General features: G+C 46.7%; 1 protein-coding gene across 9 annotated transcripts in view; it reads right to left on the bottom strand.

Annotated features, from left to right (window-relative positions):
- Positions 1-6,809, bottom strand: part of NRCAM (neuronal cell adhesion molecule) — a 409,870-nt gene extending 403,061 nt beyond the window's left edge. For all 9 annotated transcript variants that reach the window (XM_070755532.1, XM_070755535.1, XM_070755536.1 and 6 more), the window contains exon 1: positions 6,493-6,809. The gene's annotated coding sequence lies outside the window, so the exon portion shown is untranslated. The remainder of the gene's footprint in view (positions 1-6,492) is intronic.
- Positions 6,810-24,954: the final 18,145 nt, after the last annotated feature.

Here is a 24,954-nt window from a genome sequence, read left to right as displayed (position 1 = left end):
GCGTCTTCCTCGATCCACAGCTCACATTAGAGAAACATCTTTCAGCTGTGGCGAGGGGGGCGTTCGCCCAGGTTCACCTGGTGCACCAGTTGCGACCCTATTTGGACCGGGAGTCACTGCTCAGTGTCACTCATGCCCTCATCACCTCGAGGCTCGACTACTGTAACGCTCTCTACATGGGGCTACCTGTGAAAAGTGTTCGGAAACTTCAGATCGTGCAGAATACAGCTGCGAGAGCAATCATGGGCTTTTCCAAATATGCCCATGTTATACCAACACTCCGCAGTCTGCACTGGTTGCCGATCAGTTTCCGGTCACAATTCAAAGTGTTGGTTATGACCTATAAAGCCCTTCATGGCACCAGACCAGATTATGTTTGGGACCGCCTTCTGCTGCACGAATCCCAGCGACCAGTTAGGTCCCACAGAGTGGGTCTTCTCTGGGTCCTGTCCAGTAAACAATGCCGCTTAGCGGGACCCAGGGGAAGAGCCTTCTCTGTGGCGGCCCCGGCCCTCTGGAGCCAACTTCCTCCAGAGATTAGAATTGCCCCCACCCTCCTTGCCTTTCGTAAGCTACTTAAAACCCACCTCTGCCGCCAGGCATGGGGGAATTGAGATACCCTTTCCCCCTAGGCCTTTACAATTTTATGCATGGTATGTCTGTATGTCTGTTTGGTTTTTATTATAATGGGTTTTTAATTGTTTTTAGTATTGGATTATTATTATATGCTGTTTCATTATTGCTGTTAGCCGCCCCGAGTCTCCGGAGAGGGGCGGCAAACAAATCCAATCAATCAATCAATCAATCAATAAATAAATAAGTAAATAAACTCAACCCAGACAAGACGGAGTGGCTGTGGGACTTGCCCCCCAAGGACAATTCCATCTGTCTGTCCATTACCCTGAGGGGGGGAATTATTGACCCCCTTGGAGAGGGTTTGCAATTTGGGCGTCCTCCTTGATCCACAGCTAACATTGGAACACCATCTTTCGGCTGTGGCGAAGAGGTCGTTTGCCCAGGTTCGCCTGGTGCACCAGTTGCGGCCCTATTTAGACAGGGAGTTATTGCTCCCTGTCACTCATGCCCTCATCACCTCGAGGTTCGATTACTGCAACACTCTCTACATGGGGCTATCTTTGAAAAGTGTTCGTAAACTTCAGATCATGCAGAATGCGGCCACGAGAGCCATCATGGGGCTTCCCAGATTCACCCACGTTTCTACAACACTCTGTGGCCTGTACTGGCTGCCAATCAGTTTCCGGTCACAATTCAAAGTGTTGATTATGACCTTTAAAGTCCTACATGGCATTGGACCAGAGTACCTCTGGAAGTGCCTGCTACCGCACGAATCCCAGCGACTGATAAGGCCCCACAGAGTTGGCTTTCTCCGGGTCCCATTGACTAAACAATGTTGCTTGGCGGGCCCCAGGGAAAGAGCCTTCTCTGTGGCGGCCCCGGCCCTCTGGAATCAACTCCCCCCGGAGATTAGAACTGCCCCCACCCTCCTTGTCTTTCCTAAATTACTCAAGACCCACCTGTATCGCCAGGCATGGAGGAACTGAGATACCTCCCCCAGGCTTTTATATTTTATGTTTGGTATATATGTGTTGTTTGGTTTTAAATGATGGGGTTTTATATGTTTTTCCTTTTTAATATTAGATTTGTTCCACTGTAACATTGTTTTTATTATTGTTGTGAGATGCCCCGAGTCTTTGGAGACGGACGGCATACAAATCTAATAAATTATTATTATTATTAGCTTGCCTCCCATGTTTTTAAGGAGAGATTGGCAGCCACTTTTCTGAAATGGCAGAGGATCTTCTCCTTGAGAAGGCGTCTGGACTAAAGGAACTCCAAGGTCTGTTTCAGCTCTATTCTGATTCTGATACTGCTGTTAACATGTTGTCCATAAAGCAGTATATCATGTATTAGGCATTAAGCAAATAGTATAAGCAGCATGAATCATAACATTGGTTCGAGATAGATAGAGAGATAGATAGATAGATAGATAGATAGATAGATAGATAGATAGATAGATAGATAGAGACAGAGAGAGAGAGAGAGAGCTCTCTGCCAAAAATGCATTAGGGCTTATTTTTGGAGAAGCATGGGATCAGGCTCATCAAACTAGCTGTGTGCCCCCCTGGCACATGCAGAAGAGACAGCGAGCGCAAGGGGGGCAATGGTGTTTGGCAGCAGCTTCACTCCCCCAGTTCCTTGGCCATCACTCTCTGGGGGCTGCACAGGTGAGTCAAACTGCTGCAACCTCTGGGTTATCCAAGCACCAGGATGTGGCAGAGGGGCAAAAGGTAGTCAAATGATCCAGCCCACCAGACATACCACACAGCTACCTGCCCAGTCCTGACCATGGGCAAAGAAAGTGGGATGCAGTGGACAGGTTTGTTGTGAAGTGCGTGCCCACTCCATCCTGTCTGTCTTTGCTTGCCCACAGCTACAACAGGTTAGGCAGCCATACATCATATCCAGTGAGCCAGATGGTGTGCCCCATTGTCACTACGTCCACCTGCTGCTGGTGCCGCTGCTGTGAGGAAAGACAAGGTGGGGCATGGGCCACCAAACTGCTGCCCCTGTGCACTTGGTCCCTGCTGTACAATTTCATCATCCAGCTCCACTACACATTCAGAATGAGACTCCTGTAGCCAGCAACCCACTCCGCCGCACCATCTGTCTTTGCTTGCCAGCAGCTGTGATGGAACAGCCAGATGGAGGGCCCATATACAGGCTGGATTGCATGCTTCTCCCATGCCTCTGCCTCCACCTGCTGCTTGGATGGCTGGCCTGGCAGTTGCAGTGCTCAGACACACCTGTGAACAAGATTTGAGACTGAACAATTTACATGTTTTGAACTACAAGGAAACTGGTGGCAGTGTGCAAACAATATTTTCAAATGAACCACAGCATAATGGGTGTAAAGATTTGTTGCACAGAAGGCTGGGTCATGTTATTACAGAAAATGCCTAACCTGGCTGTAGGTTGAATATAAAATATTGTGGGGCTTACCATATTTTTTGGAGTATAAGACACATCAGAGTATAAGACGCACCCTAGTTTTGGGGGAGGAAAATGAGGGGGGGGGAATCTACCTACCAGGTATTCATCTGACTAGCATCCTTAGTCTGGTCAGCTTCAGCACATCATTATATGCTCTGGCTAGGGCTGAAAAAAAACCTTTTCAGAGGGAATAGCAATGAAAACAAGCCAGAAAAGACTTAGGGCTGGAAAAAACTTCAGAATAGCAATTAAAAGCCTGCAAGCAGAGAAGATTGTTAGCACCTCCTTAGGCAATAACTTCCTCCTTAAGGAAAAAAAATTCAAAAAAGCTACATTGGGTATAAGATGCACCCAAATTTTCAGCCTCTTTTTTTTGGGGGGGGGGGTGCATATTATATTCTGAAAAATACAGTATTTTGAGGGGCTTATTTTTGGAAGTAGAAGTTGTATTACAAGCATCCTTAAAAAGTCATGTTAGGGCTTATTTTCTGGTTGGGTCTTATTTTCAAGGAAACATAGTATGGTTAAATTGTTAAGATATTTAATAGCTGGAAAGTTGGACAATGAGTAAGAACACACAGTATAGGTAATAGGTTCAAGAGAGCTGGCTATTGCATGAGGGAATCTGAGCTGAGATTGGTTGCTGAATGTAAAGGGGGAGTTTCCTTGTTTCCCGTATTTTTCCTGTGTGCTGTGTGTGCTCTGTAATTTGCTTCCTGATGTGCCTGCTGTGTTGATTTGTCTGATGATTCTCCTGTTTACCTATTTTATTAACTGCAAATATATTTATTTATATAAAACCACAAGTTCTTGTCAGTCTCTCCAACTCTATCTGGACACCAGCTGTGCAATTACCTGACAGATTATGGGCCCAGAACTGCCCTGAAACATCAGTAGTATTTTTCTGATCCTTAGGGAGATTGAGATCTATTGGCCTGTAAAGAAAGCATGATGCTATCTGTTACAGGAATAGGAGGAGGATTTTCTGTGGCTCATTTTAATGAGACAAATCATGGAGCCTGAAGATCAAGATGTTTTTGCAGAGGGATGATTTGTGAATAATTGTAAGCAATCCTTCAGATCTCAATATGGAGGGGCAAAGACAAAATGAAAAAGCACTAGCCAGCATAATTTTGTGCTTGGAAGATAGTCAGGTAATACATGTGTATGAACTTACATCTACTAGACTAGAGAATGGTGGTTAGCCTTACCCAGAATTTATATAAAGGAGACTTCAAGCAGCAAAATTACTCTCACCAGAAAACTTTATAGAGCAAGGCTACAGTCTGGAGAAAATAGGTCAGATCCCCTCTAGTTTATGAGGAAAATCTTCCTTGAATTAGAAAAGTAAGGAATTATATTTTCAGAAGAACACAAGAGTGTATGTTATGCTTAGTTACCTTAATAATATATGGGACATGTTATTAACAAGCCTTGAGTCCATGAATGAGCATAATTTAACAATGAACTATGTGACTGGGAGACTTCTAAAAGAACAGAGAAGACTAGAAAGAGGCAATAGTAATTTGCACCTCAGTCAGAAAAGAATTGTTTTCAAGCTAGATAATAAGGTGGGAAATCAAGTTTGTATAGTGAAATGCTGTTTTGCATGTGGATCCACTCAGGATATATGCAAAACTGCCCAGTAAGATTCAAGAAGGAAAGAGAAAGAAGAAGACACACATATTTTTGTGCTGAAGGCAAACAATAAAGACACTAAAGACATTTAGTTGTTGCATAGTGTGGCAAGTGAGCATATTGTAAATAACTTTTGTCTTATCTGGCACCAGCTGCCTAGGAATATATAATCCAGGCAAATGGTAATCATTCTTTGTACAAGGGCAAGAAACTGTATATTTACCGTGTATTGATAAATCATATGATAAAGTTTTATGTGTACCAGAGTTAGATCACAATTTGCTGAGTGTGTTTTGCTGAGGTTATGAGTAACTTTTATGAGTTACTTTTGAGTAACTTTAAGATCATAAAGAATAACAAGTTGTATGAACAAAGTTTAAAACAGAATAATTTATGTTTTGAACTCCAAGGAAACTGGTGGCAGCGTGCCAACAATATTTTCAAATGAACCAAAGGCATAATAAGTGCACATTTATTGCATAGAAGACTGGGTCGTGCAAGCTTTAACCAATTACAGAAAATGCCTGACCTAGCTGTAATGTTTGAATTTTAAAAATTATGACAATTATTTGGATTGTGCTATTTGGAAAGAAGCCAAATGGAAAGTATACCTAGCAAAGGAGGGAAAGAAAATCAAATAATGTTTCAGTTAGTGTTGGTTTGTTTCTTGATTGGATTTCTCTGCTGCTCCTCTCCGAAGAATTGGCCCTCTATCCCCATCAATTTAGATTACTCTAGATATGGATTTTGCTATTTACTAAAAAGCAAAACTGAAGTGTTTCAAAAAATTAAACAATGGATAATTTTTGTAGAGGGAAGATATAATCAAAGGGTATGTAGCTACAAAGGGTATGTAGCACCACCCAATCACAGACTCCCACTTTCAACTGCGACCAGCACATTTGCCTGTTACTTATTTTGTCACCACATGGTATTAATGCATGAAATAACTGCAGCCATTTGTTCAAAAAGAACTCACACCTGTAGCATTTCAGGGGATGTGCCAGATCAGATTGAGTCAGACGCCCAAATTTGAGCCCAGCCCTGAATCCTAAAAAGGATGGACTGATGTTGCTGCTGTACCAAGTCTGGCTGTCAGAATATGGATGTGCACAAGTGAGGCACACCCACACAGCAAGAGAAAGAAAGAGGGAGATTATCGTTAGGATTCCAGTTCATGACAGAAATGCCAGGCCTTGAGGTGACCTGAGCTTCAGTTGCAACAACTGCAAGCCCCGATTGCAAAACCAGAGATTCAATACCGTATATCAAAACACCTCAGACTAAACCAAAAAGGGAAATCCGGAGGCAGGCAGATAGTGTGGTAGGAAGGAGAGGAAGACATGCATGGATTTCTTCCTTCTCGGTCTACCGCACCCCTCCACGCATGGCGATTTTTGCACAGGACCGGGCTTGCCCTGATACCTTTCCAGTTCCCCTTTAAGACCCCATCACGGACTAGCATAGGTGACCATAATTCGCCTGCTGCCTAGGTTTTCGGCATCTTTAAAAAGCAGGTGGAAAGCGGGGAGAACTTGGAAACAGCTCTCTCTCTCCCTACCGCCCGGCTTCTGGAGGGTGGTTCCCAGGCGGTGAGTCTGTCCCTACAAAACGACGGCTGCCGGTTGCCATGGGGAGCCGCGAGCGAAGATTAGCTCGCAGTCTTTGCTGCCGGACTAACTACTCAGTCCCGGGTCTCCCAGGGTTTTTGCGAGACGACCGAACTGGCTGGGTGTGGAGCTAGTGGCATCCTGCTCCGCACCTCAGCTCGTATAAAACTACTGCTGGGAAGGAGCACTGACACATTCCACCCACCCACCCTAAGAGACATTTAACACTCACAGCCACAGCCTCTGGTTGCAGAGCAGGATGCCGTATCGATGGGAAGCGCCTCCTCCTCTGCTTGGGGAAAACCGCTGGTTCTCGCGCAAACTCCCACTAGCTTAATAGCGAAAGGCTCGCTCGAGCAAAGCGAAGCAAAAGCAAAGCCAGCAGGCGCGCTCTTGTGTTGCCGAGCCTATGGCCTCTCCATTTCGACTGAGCCAGCCTGGCGCGCGCCCGCCTGAAGTAAAGAGGCGGCGGGGGGAAGGGTCGTGCGCCTGCAAGGGTTCGCCCTCCTCAGGCACCACGCGAATCTGTCCTCGTCGGCGGGTCAGGCTTTCGGCCACACCTTGTGACGGGGTGCGCACTCTCGCAGAGGCACGCGCCCGCCCACCCATCCTCCCGGCCTTTAAATTGCGTCGGCCTAAAGTTTAGTTTTGCGACGGGGACTGCTGCTGCAGACGCGGCAAGTGGATTGAGTTTATTTAGCATATTTATATAATGAATGCAGGGAGGCAATATTTGCGCGCCTACTATCTCCTTGCAGAGTTTTTAGACGATACTTTTGTCTGGTGCGAGGCAGTTCCAGCAGAATGTATGCACTGTCCCTCAACGCGCTGCTCAAATTGGACCTAAGTTTTAGCATGAAAATAAGAGGTTCCTTTTATCGATTAATTGTTACTGCTTAAATGTAATCTGGTGTCTGTTGGGTTGTTGTGGATTTTTAAAATGTTTCAAATACTAAAAAGATGTTTCTATGTTTTAAAGCTAATACGCCATGAACTCTAATCTACTGTGAAAATAGCCTTGACATTAAAAATGGCCAGGCTGACTTTGTGCAGGGCAAATGTGCCTCCCACATAGATAGCATTGCACACACAATGACTTGATAAGCATGTTCTCATTCATACTATTGCAGCTGAAACGGTTTACCACGAAGAGATTAAGTAATTCAGACGTTATTGATGCATGCATGCATGCAGATTCAGAAAATAGAAAAGCAATGTCTGAATGTGGGCTTGTAGCCAAGAAAGTAATTTTATACTTTTACAGAAATGCAGGATGATCAAGGTGCGTCATCCTATCTACCAATTAAAGTGAATACATAACATCATGTCCTTATATAGAAAAGGAGAAATTCATAAGTGCAGATAATGTAAACAGGAGCATGTAGATTCAAACAGGCTTACACCATCTTACACAATCTAGAACTCTCTTTGATGTGACATACCGTGTTTCCCCGATAGTAAGGCAGTGTCTTACTTTATTTTTACCCCCAAAAGCCCCCCTAGGTCTTACTTTCGGGGTATGTCTTATATTGGAAAAAATAAGACACACCCCGCCAACCCACCTACCCGAACCCGCAACACCCGTGTCCGGTAAAAAGTAGTAGTACCCTCCCCCCCCCCCACACACAAACACACGGAGACACATCCGCATCCCCGCCTGCCCGCCCCGTCCGGAGCTGCCGGAAAGGAGGCGGGCGAAGGAGGGCGCAGCTCCGGCTGCTCGCCTCGCCCGCCCACCCGGCGTCTCCGAAGCTTACCGGTCTCTGGCGGGCGCCTTTCGGCAGGAGAAGCCTTCGCCGGGCTGCTTCGCTGCTTGTTGCTGTTCCTGATGCTCCCGCCGTGTTGCCCGTCCCGGCCGGTAAGCTTCGGAGACGCCGGGTGGGCGGGCGAGGTGAGCAGCCGGAGCTGCGCCCTCCTTCGCCCGCCTCCTTTCCGGCAGCTCCCCGCGCGCCCTTCGCCTCGCCGCGGCGAGGCGAAGGGGATGGGCGCGTGGGGAGCTGCGAGAAAGGAGGCGGCCGAAGCGGCGGCCCTGGCCGAAGCGGCGGACCAGTTCGCGGCACTGGCGAGGGAGCTGCGCGCCCAGGAGAATCTCCCTTACACAGCCTGGTGCCAGCTGGCGGTGGCGTGCTGCGTAAGGGAGACTCCTGGGCGCGCAGCTCCCTCGCCAGCGCCGCGAACTGCTCCGCCACTTCGGCCAGGGCCGCCGCTTCGCCCGCCTCCTTTCTGGCAGCTCCCCATGCACCCATCCCCTTTGCCTCGCCACGGCGAGGCGAAGGGCGCGCGGGGAGCTGCCGGAAAGGAGGCGGGCAAAGGAGGGCGCAGCTCCAGCCGAACAAAGTGCAGCCGAGCAAAGTGCAGCAGGTCAAGCAGGCCACTGCCGGCCGCTCGGAGCTCTCCACAAGGCTCGGCGTGCGCGCGGCTGCTCCTCCGAAGCCGGCTCGGGGGTTTCCATGAAGAGGCGGTGCCTGCGCCACGGAGGCAGCTGGGCTTGCGCCAAAGAGCCCGAGTGGCCGTCGGCCGCAGCGGCTTGAACTGAGGGGAAAAGTCTTGCGGCGGCCGCTGCGGCCCGAGTGGATGAACGCCGTGCGGGGAATGCATGCTGCTGCTGATGGGGACTGCGTGGCTGTTGGCAACATCTCCGCCCGGCGACCTGCCCTTCAGGCAGCGGCGCCCCCGGGAGGTGCCGCTCGACCTGTTCGAAAGAGCCGTCCCGCCCCGCCATTCTGCCCACCGCCCCCGTGGAGCCGGACCCGACCGGGCCGGCCTAGCAGTAGCCCTGCCCCTCTACGCTCAACCCACCCCGCTCCCTCCTGCGCGCATCCCCGACGGAGCTTTCCCTCATTTGCTCCACCGCCAGCTTGGGCCACCCGGTGGGCCAGGCGGCGGCCCTGGCCGAAGCGGCGGAGCAGTTCGCGGCACTGGCGAGGGAGCTGCGCGCCCAGGAGAGTCTCCCTTACGCAGCGCGCCACCGCCAGCTGGCACCAGGCTGCCTAAGGGAGATTCTCCTGGGCGCGCAGCTCCCTCGCCAGCGCCGCGAACTCTTTGGAAAGCGAAGGACGGTGCTGGGGCCGAGGGAACCGCCGCCAGGGCTGCCGCCGCGCTGCCTGGGTCTTCCCGAAGTCATCGGGCTCCCCCCCGCAATACCCCCGTGTTTCCCCGAAAGTAAGACATATGTCTTACTTTCGGGGTATGGCTTATATTAGCCAACCCCCCTGAAAACCCCCATATGTCTTACAATCAGGGGGGTCTTACTATCGGGGAAACACGGTAGGTCTTTGCCTGTTACAATAAGTGAAGGAGTTTATTCAGAAGTCAGTGAGAGGTAGAAAAGAGAAAGTAACAATGCAAGCTTTACTTTAAGTGTAGAAAAGGGAAGTAACCATGCACAGTTTGTGTTAGAGGAACTGTTAGAGATATAATGATGAATATATTTGTTATAAGGGCTATAAAAGATAATGTGCATAGCATGTTTCCTCAATACTGTCACTGAATTAGAATGCATGTATTAATACACCTCCATTCTTCCCTGGCCACCTAGTGAAATGCATTAGACAGTCACATAAGAAACTTCTCTACACAATAGCTGAGCCCCTAAGCATTATCTTCCAAAAATCCTTCAGGACCAGCACTCTCCCCAAGCTGTGGTCAAAAGCAGTAGTCATCCCCATTATCAAAAAAGGAGACCCATCACTAGTTGACAACTACAGACCAATATCACTATGCTGCGTCCCTTGTAAAATCATGGAATCAATTATAAATCGATCAATCACCCTTTACTTAGAATCTAATAACCTACTATCAAAAAAACAATTTGGATTCAGAAAGAAACTATCCTGCAACCTACAACTACTTCACTGCAAAAACATCTGGACTACCCACCTTGATCAAGGAAAATCCATCGATGCAATTTATATCGACTTCTGCAAAGCCTTTGACTCAGTGGTTCACGACAAACTTCTCCTAAAACTCAAATCCTACGGCATCTCAGGACTCCTCCACAACTGGATTACAGCATTCCTGTCAAACAGGCAACAAGTTGTCAAAATCGGAAGCGCCATTTCCACCCCAGTCCCTGTCAAAAGCGGCGTGCCCCAAGCGTACTAGGTCCTACTCTTTTCATCCTATACATCAATGACCTCTGTGATAATATTGCAAGCAACTGTGTGCTTTTTGCCAACGATGTGAAACTTTTCAACACCACTGACAACACACTCTCCAAAAAGACCTTGACTATGTTTCAGATTGGTCTAACACCTGGCAACTTCAAATTTCAACCAACAAATGCTCTACCCTCCACATCGGCAAAAAGAATCCAAACCTCATATATGAACTGAACAAACAAATTCTCACAGCCAACCCACACTCAGTAAAAGACCTCGGAATACTAATATCAAATGACCTAAGTGCTGAAGCCCACTGCAACAATATCGCCAAAAAGGCTTCCAGAGTTGTAAACCTGATCCTACGTAGCTTCTGCTCTGGCAATCTCACACTACTGACCAGAGCCTACAAAACCTATGCCAGACCCATTCTCGAATACAGCTCATCTGTCTGGAACCCACACCACATCTCAATCAACACTCTCGAAAACGTCCAAAGATATTTCACCAGAAGAGCCCTCCACGCCTCCACCCGAAACAGAATACCCTACGAAAATAGACTAACTGTCCTGGGTCTTGAAAGCTTAGAACTGCGGCGCCTAAAACACAAGATCATACGCTGCAATGTTCTTCCGGTCAACGACTACTTCAGCTTCAACCGCAACAACACAAGAGCATGCAACAGCTTCAAACTTAATATTAATCGCTCCAAACTTGACTGTAAAAAATATGACTTTAACAATCGAGTTATCGAAGCGTGGAACTCATTACCGGATTCAATAGTGTCAACCCCCAACCCCCAACATTTCTCCCTTAGACTCTCCACGATTGACCTCTCCAGGTTCCTAAGAGGCCAGTAAGGGGCGTACATAAGTGCACTGATGTGCCTATCGTCCCCTGTCCAATTGTCTTTCCTTATCCCTTACATCATATATATTCTCTCCTTCCCATCTACTTCTCTTCTTTTTTACTTCCTATCTTTTTATATATTACTTAATGTCTATTCTCTTTCATATGTATTGTATATTGGACAAAGAATAAAATAAAATAAATAAAAATAAAATAAGTGCTGGACATTAGCCCCAAAGTGATAAAAAGCAAAATAGTTTGGCCTTTAGAATCTATTATTGTCTGTAGGAATCTACATCTGATAATCTTGGTTGCTGTGGTTGCATTCCTCTAATCTAATGCTTCAATTAAAAAAGCCTGGGATTCAATTACTGAATTTTATGCCTACCGTATTTTTCAGTGTATAAGACACACCTTTTTGATGCAAAAGGTGTGTCAAAAACTGGGTGCGTCTTATACACCGAACGGTGCATGGGGTGGAGGGAGTTGGATAGCAGTCAGCAGTTGCAGCAGCGGTAGCAGCCTTTCTTGGCTGGAGGCCAGCGGCTTGGCCCCAGGGATTTATTTATTTATTTATTTATTTATTTATTTCTTGGATTTGTATGCCGCCCCTCTCCTTGGACTCGGGGCGGCTAACAACAGTGATAAAAACAGCATGTAAGAATCCAATATTAAAACAACTAAAAAACCCTTATTTATAAAACCAAACATGCATACAAACATACCACGCATAAATTGTAGAGGCCTAGGGGGAAAGAATATCTCAGTTCCCCCATGCCTGATGGCAGAGGTGGGTTTTAAGGCGCTTACAAAAGGCGAGGAGGGGGTGGGCAATTCTAATCTCTGGGGGGAGTTGGTTCCAGAGGGCTGGGACCGCCACAGAGAAGGCTCTTCCCCTGGGTCCCGCCAAACGACATTGTTTAGTTGACGGGACCCGGAGAAGGCCAACTCTGTGGGACCTAATTGGTCGCTGGGATTCGTGCAGCAGAAGGCGTTCCGGGATATAATTTGGTCCGGTGCCATGAGGGGCTTTATAGGTCATAACCAACACTTTGAATTGTGACCGGAAACTGATCGGCAACCAATGCAGACTGCGGAGTGTTGGTGTGACATGGGCATATTTGGGGAAGCCAATGATTGCTCTCGCAGCTGCATTCTGCACAATCTGAAGTTTCCGAACACTTTTCAAAGGTAGCCCCATGTAGAGAGCATTACAGTAGTCGAGCCTCGAGGTGATGAGGGCATGAGTGACTGTGAGCAGTGATGGGCGGGACACCCAGCATTCAGAAGAAAGGATGCCAGCTTTGGAATTCCGGTGCTTTCCCTGACCATCCCCAGCCCCTGCAGCATCTGCCCAGCCGAATCGGTACACCATGGGCTCATGGAGGGGAGGGGAGAAAGAGGGATTCCCAGGCAAAGGATAGCAGCAGCTCACTTCCCAGCTGGCAAAATTGGGGCAGAAGAAGTGGCACATCATTCGTCGGCTGGAGGGGCGGGCAAGTCACTGGTGGGCACTTTGAGGCAATTTTGCTGGCTAGAAGGTAAACTGCTGCTTTCCTTCGCCTGGGAATCCCTCTTTCTCTCCTCCCGCCCATGGCAGGAAAATTGGCAGCCATTGCATGGGCGCCTCTCTCCCTTACTAGGTTCATTTCACATGGGGAGACCGAGAGCACCCACCTTTCCTTCCCCCTCCCAGCCACCAAGGAGAGCAGCACAGCATTTGCAACCTGAATCGACAGCTGCTATAGCAAGCTCAAATGCCACTGCCACTTCCTCCTCTGTAAACTAACTCGGCTCGGCGGCCTTGACATCGTTTCTTCCCAGCGTGACAAGGATGGCAGGCTCCTGCTTTTGGCGTTGCTGCTGCTTCTAATGGAGGCTGAGGCAAGTGGGCAGCACTGCGTTCTTGTCAGACCTGCTTCATCCTTCCTCCTCAGCTGACCCTCTTTGGACAGAACTGAAACCCGGGCAATTGAGGAGGAAGGATGAAGCAGGTCTGACAAGAACGCAACACTGCCCGTTTGCCTCAGCCTCCATTAGAAGCAGCGGCAGCGTTGAAAGCAGCAGCCTCCCGTCCTCCCCTTGTTGGAAGGAAATGACAAGTTGTCTTCCAGAGGAGGAAGCGGCAGCGGCATTTGAGCTTGCTACAGAAGTTGGTTTACAGAGGAGGAAGAGCTGAGTTGGCTTACAGACACCTCCTTTCCTGGGCTGAAGTCTCTTTGGATCCTGAGACATGCCCCCACACTCCACACCCTGGCGTCCCATTGCACCATCCAAACTGGGGATGGAGGAAAGGAAGGCACTTGGATAGGAAAGGCAGGCCCTGAAACTGTCAGTCTTGGAGAGGCGTTTTGCCTTGTCTGCTCAAAAAGGCTTTGGGAGGAAGCCGGAGGGAAGGAGAAGGGAGGGGAGAGAGACAGAGAGAGAGAGAGAGAGAGTGATATGATGGGGAAGCACCTTCCGTAAGAGACCAGCATCTGATCCCGAAGGACACTTTATCTACGTTCATCTCTCACGGGAAAGCCTTGTCCCAACTGGGAAGGAAGGTGCTTGGGGATGGGGCGGCGTCCAGGCTAACATCCTAGCGAGGCGGGGTGTGTGTGTGTGTGTGTGTGTGTGTGTGTGGTCTTTGGGTGGATCCCCCCCTTTACTTTCTCCCCCCCCACAAAAGCACAAATAGGGCTTCCAAGTTTTAGCAAACCAAGAAAGAAATCCGGGTGGGTAGCTAGGGGGTAGGTAGGTGGAGTGTTATCCTCCAGCCAAGACTCTTTTCCCATGACTGGTGGAGGAATTCTGGGAGTTGAAGTCCACTAGTCTTAAAACTGTCAAGTTTGAAGGCCTCTGAGATCGTGGTTAGAAGTGCAAGGGTCTTCAAACCTGTCAAGGTTGTGGCTTGTGGATTTCAACTCCCATTCCTAAGGTAGCATGAGTGGTGGAGGAATTCTGGGAGTTGAAGTCCACAAGCTTGAAGTCCTTGAAGCTGTCAGGTTTGAAGTTTGTAAAAAGTGTACATGGTTGTAAAAAATATTCTGCTATACTGATATTTTATTAAACAGTATAATACTACACCATTTGGTTCAGAATACTTTTTTCCTTGTTTTCCTCCTCTAAAATCTGGATGTGTCTTATACACTGAAAAATATTGTAATTGTTAAAAGTAAATACCACTGAATGTAGGTGTAATAGCTTGAGTTTGACTATGGATGACTAAATTGACACCATTTTGTCCTACCTATAGCACCTTGATGAAAAGAATACAGAAAGCTGGTCACTGAGAAAATATCTCTTGCTAAATGAAACACTTGTGCATTTTCCCCCACTTTATGATGTTTCCTGCCACAGTTTTTAAGTGAATCTCTGCAATTGTTAAGTTAATAACACAGTTGTCAACTATAATCTGAGAAGCTGAAGGAGGTAAAAGTGGAGCCTTGAGCTTAGTTCTTTTTGTGGTTAGCTCTGGCCCAGCTCCTGCCCCAAGGAATGTGGAGGTGGATGTGGGGGAGACATCCACATGCCGCAGGCCTGTTTTGCTCCCAGTAGAATCTGCCGGCGAAGTCTCATCTCACCAAGGAAGCGTGAGTGACAGGGAAGAGGGGAGTTTGGCAGACAGCCCAGGAGGAGATCAGTCTTCTGTATCATCCCTGGATTCTGAACAAGAATTAATGACACATCCACGCATGCGTAGAACGATGCATAGGAGACAACAACTGAAGAATTATTACAAGAGAAAATGAGGCCACCTGTGGTTGGGTGGGGCTGCTGTAATTAGTGCTACAGATAAAAGTGCAGCCTGGTGTTTTAGCCTCATGGCAGTTTATCTGATTCATTGTTTCGTCAAGATTGTATTTTTTGCTGTTCAGGATTGTGTGTGTGGACTCTCTGGACTTTAGATTTGGACTCAATTTCCCAGTTATTGGGTGTATTTAACCTGTGCCTTGGGTGTACCAGAAAATCCTTTTGACATTTAAAAAGGGAGCTTTTTCTGTTTTTCTGTTTATAAAAACTTTTGGGTTTTCCTTTTATCGTGTGGTGTGTATCTTCCTGGACTAATTATCCTGTAATTACGGGCGGTTGAGACACGCCGGCAGAACAGTTCTAAGTTGCTTCTCTCCTTGATTAGTTTCCACCCATTGCTTCTTGTCCTACCCTCAAGTGCTGTGGAGAATAACTTGACTCCCCCTTCTTTGTGGCAGCCTCTGAGATATTGGAACACTGCTATGTCACCCCTTGTCCTACTTTTCATTAAACTAGACATACCCAACTGTAGTTCATATGATTTAGCCTCCAGTCCCCTGACTAAAACTGACCAAAACCTAATGCAGTATTCCAACTGTGGCCTTACACTTGGAATACTGCATAGTATCATAGTGAGATGCCACAGATTTCACTTCCAGGCTCAAAACAGTAGGAACCCACCCACCCTGCATCAACTATTATTGGAAAATGATGGAAACTGTCACAAAAAGATATACAATGATACCTCATCTTATGAACTTAATTGGTTCCAGGACGAGGTTTGTAAGGTGAAAAGTTTGTAAGATGAAACAATGTTTCCCGTAGGAATCAATGGAAAAGCGATTAATGCTTGCAAGCCCAAAAGATGTAGAACAGGTGGGAGGCCAGCCATAGGATAGGGCTATGACTTCAGGATCTAGCGAGGGAGAATCAGATGCTTGCTGGGTTAATTCAGAAGGGCCCAAAAACGTAGAGAACAGGTGTTTGGAAGAAGATATTAAGGAGAGGAATGGGTTAAATACTGTAGTGATGTATTTGGTACGTCAGGGGGTCAGTGGAGAAGGGTGGAGTTTCAACATTGCAAAAGAGAAATATGGAGGGTTTCCGTTCTGCTCCCAAGTAAGCAAAAGTATTCTGTGTTGATTAACAGTCAGTTCTACTGTTTTAGAATCATACTGAGAGGACATAAATCTTGTTAACCAGAGAAGGATAGAAGGAATGCTGGGGTGGGTGTCATCTGGACCCATTGCCTTATTTATCTTTAATTGTTCAAGTTCTTCTAAGACATCGGCTTTTAAGATCACTGGAGCTGAATCCGTACAGCTGGAAGCAATGCTATATCCCTCTATAGTATTATTTTGTAAGGTGTCTTTTGAGAAAACTGAACAGAAGTAGCTATTGAAATGGTCAGCGATCCCCTTATTCCCATCAATGCATGTATTATTCCTGGTACTAAGCTTCGTGATGCTGCAGTTTGTCTTCTTCCTAACACTAATATATCTGAAGAAGGTTTTATCCCCCTTCTTTACAGATTTGGCAATTTCTTCCTCTTTTGAGGCTTTAGCAGCATATATTATCTGTTTCGCCTCCTTCTGTCTCATTTTATACACCTCTCTATCAGCTATACTTCCAGACTCTTTATACCTCCTATAGGCAGCCTTTTTTTCATTGACTATAGCCCTTACATCATTGCTAAACCATAGCGGTTTCTTCTTCCTCTTACCTTTAGTTATTTGCCTTACATACAGTCCTGTGGCTTTTAAGATGGCCTTTTTAAATACAGTCCACTGGGTGCTCGCTCCTGCCATTTTATCCCTCCCCTTTAATTCATTATTTAAATATTCCCCCATTGCATTAAAATTTGTTTTTCTGTTTTTATGCAAGAGAAGAGAATAAAATGGAGTTTCTTTGTTTATGAAATGCTGCATTTAGTAAGAGTTATTTGTAATTGCTAAAGTTCTATCAGAAACCAGAACAGTGTTGAAACTCCCTACCTTTAAATTAATTAATAAATTCAACCAGTCAGCTCAGGATGGCCAATTTAGCTAATGATGTTCAACTTTTAGCACAAGCAGTGACTGCTTTACAAGCGTAAATCATTGCATTACAAAATCAAAGTGTCCCCCCTCCCCACAAGTAATAATTCAACCAATGCCAAACATTTACTTAGCTAAGCCATCTGTTTTTATAGGGGCAAGAGATAAACTTGACGTATTTCTACAAGAATGTCAGAACTTTTTCAATGCATCTCCTGAGGACTTTGGTAGAGATGCTATGAAAGTCTCTTTCATGATAAGCCTGTGTAAAGGTGCTGCATTTGAGTGGGCAATGCCCTTTATAGTAGGCCAGGATCCAATCCTGCAAAATTATGCTGCATTTCAACAAGAACAAGAATTTCAAGACCCCATGCGTGTACAAAACACTATCACTCAGCTACGCAAATTGCACATGGGCAATAAAACCATCTCGGAGTATATCTCCGACTTCCGGAAACTAGTCACACCCCTGAATTGGAATGAGCAAGTCCTTATAGAACTGTTCCAAGATGGCCTGAAACCCAGAATTGTGCATGAGATGACACGCCAACCAACGTCCAACACGTTAAATGAACTCTACGACACCTGTTTGACCATCAAAACGAAATTCTCATCTGCCCAGGACTGTGCCGCCAGATATGAAAACCAGTTTGGAGAGAGAACCAGACCAGTGCCGAATCCATGCCAAAGATTGCAAAACAACGGTTTCAACTCTCTGCCAAGACATCCCTTCCAGATACCAACAGACACGGGAAACCGACCAGCGGTCATCACTCAAGAGGAACCAATAGATCTCGGTATGGCCAGATCTCGCCTGAGTGACGCTGAGAGAGCCAAATGTCGAGCGGAAGGCCTATGCATGTATTGTGGAGAGGCTGGACACATGATAACTACTTGCCCTCAGAGAAGACGTCTCACTCCGTCCACTCCAGTCTCGAACACCACACTTGTGTTTCAGGTGCAAGCTACATTGCCGGGAAACGACCAGAGCCCGGCCTAAAGCAAACCTTAGGCCGGGCAGGCACCAAACCAAATGACAATGATAAGACAGAGAAAACGAGACCGTCTAGACACCTGACCTTAGCCACTAAAGTGAACTTAGAAAACCCACCCAAAACCCTCCCTGCTATTGCCTTAGTGGATTCTGGAGCCACCACCAACTTCATGGATGAGACCTTCGCTCATTCTCATGCCATCCCATTGTGCCCCGTCACACCTCCTATTATTGTTGAAACCATCGACGGCCAAGTTTTCTTGTCCGGATCAGAACTGACCACAAAAACTTGGAATTTCTCCAAACTGCCAGGAAACTAAGCCAGTGACAAATCCGATGGTCCTTCTTCTTTGCCAGATTTGATTTCCGCATTACCTACATTTCTAAGTGGGACAACACACAAGTCGACGCACTCTCTCGCAAACCTGAATACACCAACAACCATGAACCTGCGCCGCTTCGTACCATTCTGCCTCTAGCATCGATCGCAGCCGCCCACACTGCGGTAGATCTTCGCGAAAGAATTTGGGAAGCGCAATGCCAGGACCCCTTTGTCACCCAAAGGAAACAAGATCTAGAACCTGATTCTCCATGGACCATCGTGGACGACTTGCTCCGCTACCATGACCTGCTCTACGTTCCCGCAGGTCCACTCCGAGGTCTCATCCTCAACCAGTGTCACGATCATCCCGCCGCCGCCATTCTGGCCTCTTCAAAACCCTACGCCTCATTTCTCGTACCTTTTGGTGGCCCAAACTCTGCCATGATGTCAGTACCTACTTTAACTCATGTATCCATTGTCGCCAAGTCAAAGCCGCCACCGGACCCCCTCCGGGATTATTGCAACCTTTACCTACACCTGAAAGACCCTGGGGTACCATTTCAATGGACTTCCTCACCTGCTTACCTGTTTCCCAAGGGTTCACTGCTATATTTGTAGTAGTGGACATGTTAACCAAGATGGCTCATTTCATCCCTTGTCGTTGAATTCCTACAGCCAAAATCACAGCTCACCTATTTATCCAAAATATCTTCTGCCTTTACGGATTACCCGATACCATCGTCTCCAACCGCAGTCCACAATTCACCGCCCAGTTCTGGAAAGAACTCATGACCTCTCTCCAAGTCAAGATTTCCCTGGCATCTACCCATCACCCCCAAACTGATGGGGGCACCGAAAAAGTTATTGGCATCCTGCAACAATACCTCTGTTGTTTTGTTCACAACAGACAAATTGATTGGTCCAAATATCTCTTTGTAGCGGAGTTCGCCTTTAATAACTCTGAACATACCTCTACGCAGACCACACCATTCTGCGCCACCTACTGGTTCCATCCCCATTTGTTTCTGCTTACTCTGGCTGATTCCCCGTTTCCACGTGCTGGTTATTTTCTCAACGAGTTACGTGCCGTTCATCAACTCGTCCAACGTTCCTTAACTCAAGCCAAAGAAGACTTCAAACGCTTTGCCAACTGTTCTCGCAGAGATACTCCCCCATTAACTGTTGGTGATTAAGTTTGGCTTTCTACTAAATAACTTTCTTCGGAACCTCACCGCAAGCTGGCTCAACGTTTTATTGGGCCTTTCCCTCTTGAAAATGTCATCAATCCTGTCACATACTGTTTGACTCTACCTTCTTCCAGGCGGGTGCATCCCGTTTTTCATTGCTCACTATTGCTGCCCGTCTCCCCTGACTCTCCACTTCAGGCCCCACTTCTGGGCCCTGCCGGTCCTGCTCCCTCCCATCCAGATGCTGCCCTTCACATTCCACTACAATGCTTGGACATTACTAGCATCCGAGACTCTCGTTGGCTCAACGACAGTCTCCAACACCAGGTGGAATGGTCCGGAGGTGGGCCTGACTTCATTGTTTGGATGGATGCTGATGACATTGATGCACCTGGTTTGATTGCTAATTTTCATCTTCATTTCCCTGATAAACCTCACCCTGATTTTCCTCAAGGGGAGGGGAGGGACCCCGAGGAGGGGGATGGTGTTGTACATACTCCTGGTCAGTTGGAGGATGATGAAGATATTGAGGACTCGGATTCAGATAGTGTTTATGAAGTAGTGGGGGGCCCGAGGTTACAGGTAGTAGAACAGGTGGGAGGCCAGCCACAGGATGGGGCTATGAGTTCAGGATCTAGTGAGGGAGAATCAGATGCTCGCTGGGTTAATCCTAAATTCAGAAGGATTTAGAAACGTAAAGAGCAAAGGTCTGGAAGACGATATTAAGGAGAGGAATGGGTTAAATATTGTAGTGAGGTAATTGGCATATCGGGGCTAGTGGAGAAAAAGGGTGGAGTTTCAACGTTGCTGAAAAGAAATATGGAGGTTTTCACCTTACTAAAGTAAGCCAAAGTATTTTGTATTGTATTTAGTCAGTGCTGCTGTCTTTTTTATAGCTATGTAGTTAGGAAATAAATCTCGTCTAAGTGAAGCAGGAAAAGGAATGTGAGAAATGCGGCTAAGAGAGAGATAACGGACCGAGTGATGTCTGGAATGTTTGAAGTTCAGGAGAGCAGAGAAATAAACGGAGTTGCTTTATTCATGAAATGATACATTTAATGAGAGTTATTTGTAATTACTAAACTTCTACCAGAAACCAGAACACATACTATAGTACCACCCACCCACCCCATCCCATCCACCACCCCACTCCCATCCACCCCCATTCAATCCACTCCATTCATTCCAGTCGTCATAAGCATCCATCACTAAAAACCCCAAATTAAATATAGAATTATAAATACAGATTAATACTAATTAATTAATACTAATAAATACCAATTACTCCAAAATTAGTACTAATAATAAATAGCAAGGATATAGATAAATATCAATAACTTAATTTATATTAAAACTTACACTAAAAACAATTCATTAAAAAATACAATACATTAGATTTGTTCGAGTCAGTCCTTTACAAGTTTCCTGAGTCACAGTTCTTCCACAAAGGGTACGGTAAGATTCTTCCGAAGGCAATAAAGGGAAAGGACTGTTTTTTCAAAAATAGTAGTCCAGGGGAGGGGGAGGGGGGGATATCTCCTTAGTCTCCAGTCTTCTAAGTAAGTTCTCACCCCCATTGTTGTAACTTCAGTCTCCTCCTGGCTCAGCTGGTTTCCACAGGTTGCTTTCGAATGAGGGCCCCTCTCGCAAGTCGACATCTCCGGCTTCCTGGTAAACCACACAATCTTAAAATGGCCATAAGCTTTCACCTGCTTTGTTTCTGCTCGGGTCCGCATACACACACGCACGCTTGCCTCGTTTTAACTCTGCCTGACTTCCATTTGCTCAGCTTTTGGTGCTTGTCCAAGGACCCCCTCCCATTTCCCCATCCATATGTCCCCTTTCGGTGCTTTTCCAACCACCCCCTCCTCTTTCTCCCTCCATACATCCCCCTTTGGTGCTTGTCCGTCCACCCCCTCCTATTTCTCCCTCCATACATCCCCTTTTGGTGCTTGTCCAATGGCCCCCTCCTATTTCTCCCGCCATACGTCTCATTTTGGTGCTTACTTAGAGCAGCATCTTTCAGCTGTGGTGAGGAGGGCCTTTGCACAGGTGCACCAGTTGTGGCCCTATTTGCACAGGGAGTCATTGCTCACAGTCTCTCATGCCCTCATCACCTTGAGGTTCGACTACTGATACGCTCTCTACATGGGGCTACCTTTGAAAAGTGTTTGGAAATTCCAGATTGTGCAGAATGTGGCCGCGAGAGCTATCGTGGGGCTACCTAGATTTGCCCACATTTCTCCAACCGCGTCCTGCACTGGCTGCCGATCCGTTTCTGGTCACAATTCAAAATGTTGGTAATGTCCTATAAAGCCCTACATGGCATCGGACCAGAATACCTTCGGGACCGTCTTCTGCCGCACGAATCCCAGCGACCGATAAGGTCCCACAGAGTTGGCCTTCTCCAGGTCCTGTCGACTAAACAATGTTGTCTGGCGGGCCGTAGGGGAAGAGCCTTCTCTGTGGCGGCTCCGACCCTCTGGAATCAACTTCCCCCAGAGATTAGAATTGCCTCCACCCTCCTTGCCTTTCGTAAGTTACTAAAAACCCATTTATTGATTGATTGATTGTTAGAGTTGAAAGATACCATGCAGGTCATCAAGTCCAACTCCCTGCCTGAGCAGGACATCTTATAGCACCCCAGCCAGATGGCAGTCCAATCTTCACTTGAAAGGAGGGTTTGGCCTACCAAATTGGAAATTGTACTATCAAGCAGCCACGATGGTTTGGATAAGAGATTGGCTCACCCTAGAACAGTGATGGGCAACCTTTTGAGCTTGGTGTGTCAAAATTCGCCAAAAAACCGAGCATAACTCGGGTGGTGTGTCACCTTGAGAAATTTTTTAAAAAAATATATTTATAGTTTAAATAACAAATATGTATAATTATTTAACTTACCTGCTTAGTGACTTCTTTGTTAATCTGTCAGTTGGTTTCAACTGCGACCTAAATTTCACAGCGACCTAAATTTGGGGCTCAATTGTAATTGCAATTCGAGGACTACCTAATGACATTCAAAATCACGATAGTTTCTGACACTGGATTACACTAGGATGGGAAATACGAGGTGAAACGGGATGAACCAGAAACTCAAATATACTGCTCAAAAAAATAAAGGGAACACTTAAACAACACAATATAACTCCAAGTAAATTAAACTTCTGTGAAATCAAACTGCCTACTTAGGAAGCAACACTGATTGACAATCAATTTCACATGTTGTCAGCACATTCAACTTTCTGCAGAACAAAGTATTCAATGAGAATATGTCATTCATTCAGATTTAGGATATATTTTTTGAGTGTTCCCTTTATTTTTTTTTACCAGTGTATTTTTTTACAAAGCGTGTATGCACACTTGTGTGCATGCTTGTTTCTCTTTCTCGGCGTGTGTGCATTCTTCATATATGAAATGTTGGCGATCTGATCAGGGTGCGTTTCCTCCCTCCCTCTGCCTGTGTCGGAAAAAAATATACTGGAAGCTCCTTGAAACCAAACCCAGCGGAGCCTTATTTTACAAACAAAACGGCTCGTTCTGTCCAGCCCAGTGAGTTTGCCTAGCTGTCCCCCCTACTGCTACCTCTTCAGCATTGTGCTCACCACAGAAGCGTCTGCCTATGGCCGGGACCATCTATTTATTTATTTTTATTTTATTTTATTTATTAATAGAGTTGAAAGGGACCGTTAGATCATCGAGTCCAACCCCCTGCCTGAGCAGGAAACCCTATAGCACCCCAGGCAAATGGAAGTCCAATCTCCTCTTGAAGGTGTCCAGAGTTGGGGAGTTCACCACCTCCCCTGGCAGGCAGTTCCATTGGTTGATCGCTCTGACCATCAGGAAGTTCTTCCTTATTTCCAGGTTGAATCTCTCCTTGGTCAGCTTCCAACCATTGTTCCTCGTCCGGCCCTCTGGTGCCCTGGAGAATAAAGAGACCCCCTCCTCACCGTGGCAACCCCTCAAGTATCTGTAAACTGCTATCATGTCCCCTCTAGACCTTCTTTTTTCTAGGCTGTCCATGCCCAGTTCTCTCAATCTCTCTTCGTAAGTCTTGGTTTCGAGTCCCCTAATCATTTTGGTTGCTCTTTTTTGCACCTTCTCCAGAGTTTCGATGTCTTTTTTGTAGTGAGGTGACCAGAATTGGATGCAGTACTCCAGGTGGGGTCTGACCAGGGCATAGTAGAGTGGTATTAGTACTTCCCTGGTCTTGGAGCGTATTCCTCTGTTGATGCAGCTTAGGATTGAGTTGGCTTTTTTGGCTGCTGCTGCACATTGCTGATTCATGTTTAGTTGATTGTCCACCAAGACTCCAAGATCTCTTTTGCAGTCACTACTGCTGAGTGGGGTATCTCCCAGGCTGTATGTATGTCTAGGGTTCTTTTTGCCAAGGTGGAGGACTCTGCATTTGTCGGTGTTGAACCTCATTTTGTTGTTATGGGCCCACTGTGATAGTCTGTCTAGGTCTTCTTGTACTCTGAGCCTGTCCTCAAGGGTGTTGGCTACCCCCGCCAGCTTGGTGTCATCTGCAAATTTTATTAGTTCCCCTTTTATTCCCTCGTCCAGGTCGTTGATGAAGATGTTAAAGAGTACAGGACCCAGGACAGAGCCCTGTGGTACTCCACTGTCTACTTTTTTCCATGTGGATTTGGTGCCGTTGAGGACAACTCGTTGGGTGCGGTTGGTCAGCCAACTGTTTATCCATCTACATGTGTAGTAATCTACTCCATTTTTTTCTAGTTTGTGGATTAGGAGATTGTGGTCGACTTTATCGAAAGCCTTACTGAAGTCCAAGTATATGAGGTCCACTGAGTTGCGTTGGTCAACTGACTTGGTTATGGTGTTGAAAAATGATATGAGATTGGTTTGGCATGATTTGTTTCTGATGAATCCGTGCTGGCTATTGGATATGATCTTGTTTGTTTCTAGGAAGTGAGTAAGTTGTTTTTTTATTATTTTCTCCAGTATTTTTCCAGGTATAGAGATCAGACTGATTGGTCTGTAGTTACCTGGGTCGGTCTTTTTGCCTTTTTTGTGGATGGGGACTACGTCAGCTCGCTTCCAGTCTTCCGGTAGGTCTACAGTGATCCAGGATATTTGGTAGATGAGGAGGAGTGGTTCCGCTATGGTGTCTGCCAATTCTTTTAGGACTTTGGAGTGAAGTCCATCTTGCAAAAGCGCTTCTTCCTCTCCACGAAATAGGCGCATCGCCCCGGCTAAGGAAGAGACTCACCTCAACGGCATGCACTGCCATCTTATCTATAGGTGTCACTGTCGTGGCTCCTTCCCCTTTCTCCTCCTCCTCCTCTTCCATTCACCCCTACCCCGGCCCGCCTCCCACTGGACGGCGCTTTGCTTGCTCCTTCCCCGCCCTTCCGGCTCTCCGCCACCCACGGGAGCAGGGTGCCAAACTCAAAGCGCAAGATGGCGCGGAGAGCCTCTTCAGCCAGTTGGTGCCCGTGCAAGTGAAATGC

Source organism: Erythrolamprus reginae, chromosome 6 (genome assembly GCF_031021105.1).
Source record: "Erythrolamprus reginae isolate rEryReg1 chromosome 6, rEryReg1.hap1, whole genome shotgun sequence".
Taxonomy (NCBI): Eukaryota; Metazoa; Chordata; class Lepidosauria; order Squamata; family Dipsadidae; genus Erythrolamprus; species Erythrolamprus reginae.
The sequence above is the reverse complement of the archived record's forward strand: the minus strand, read 5'-3'. Positions and strand labels throughout refer to the sequence as shown.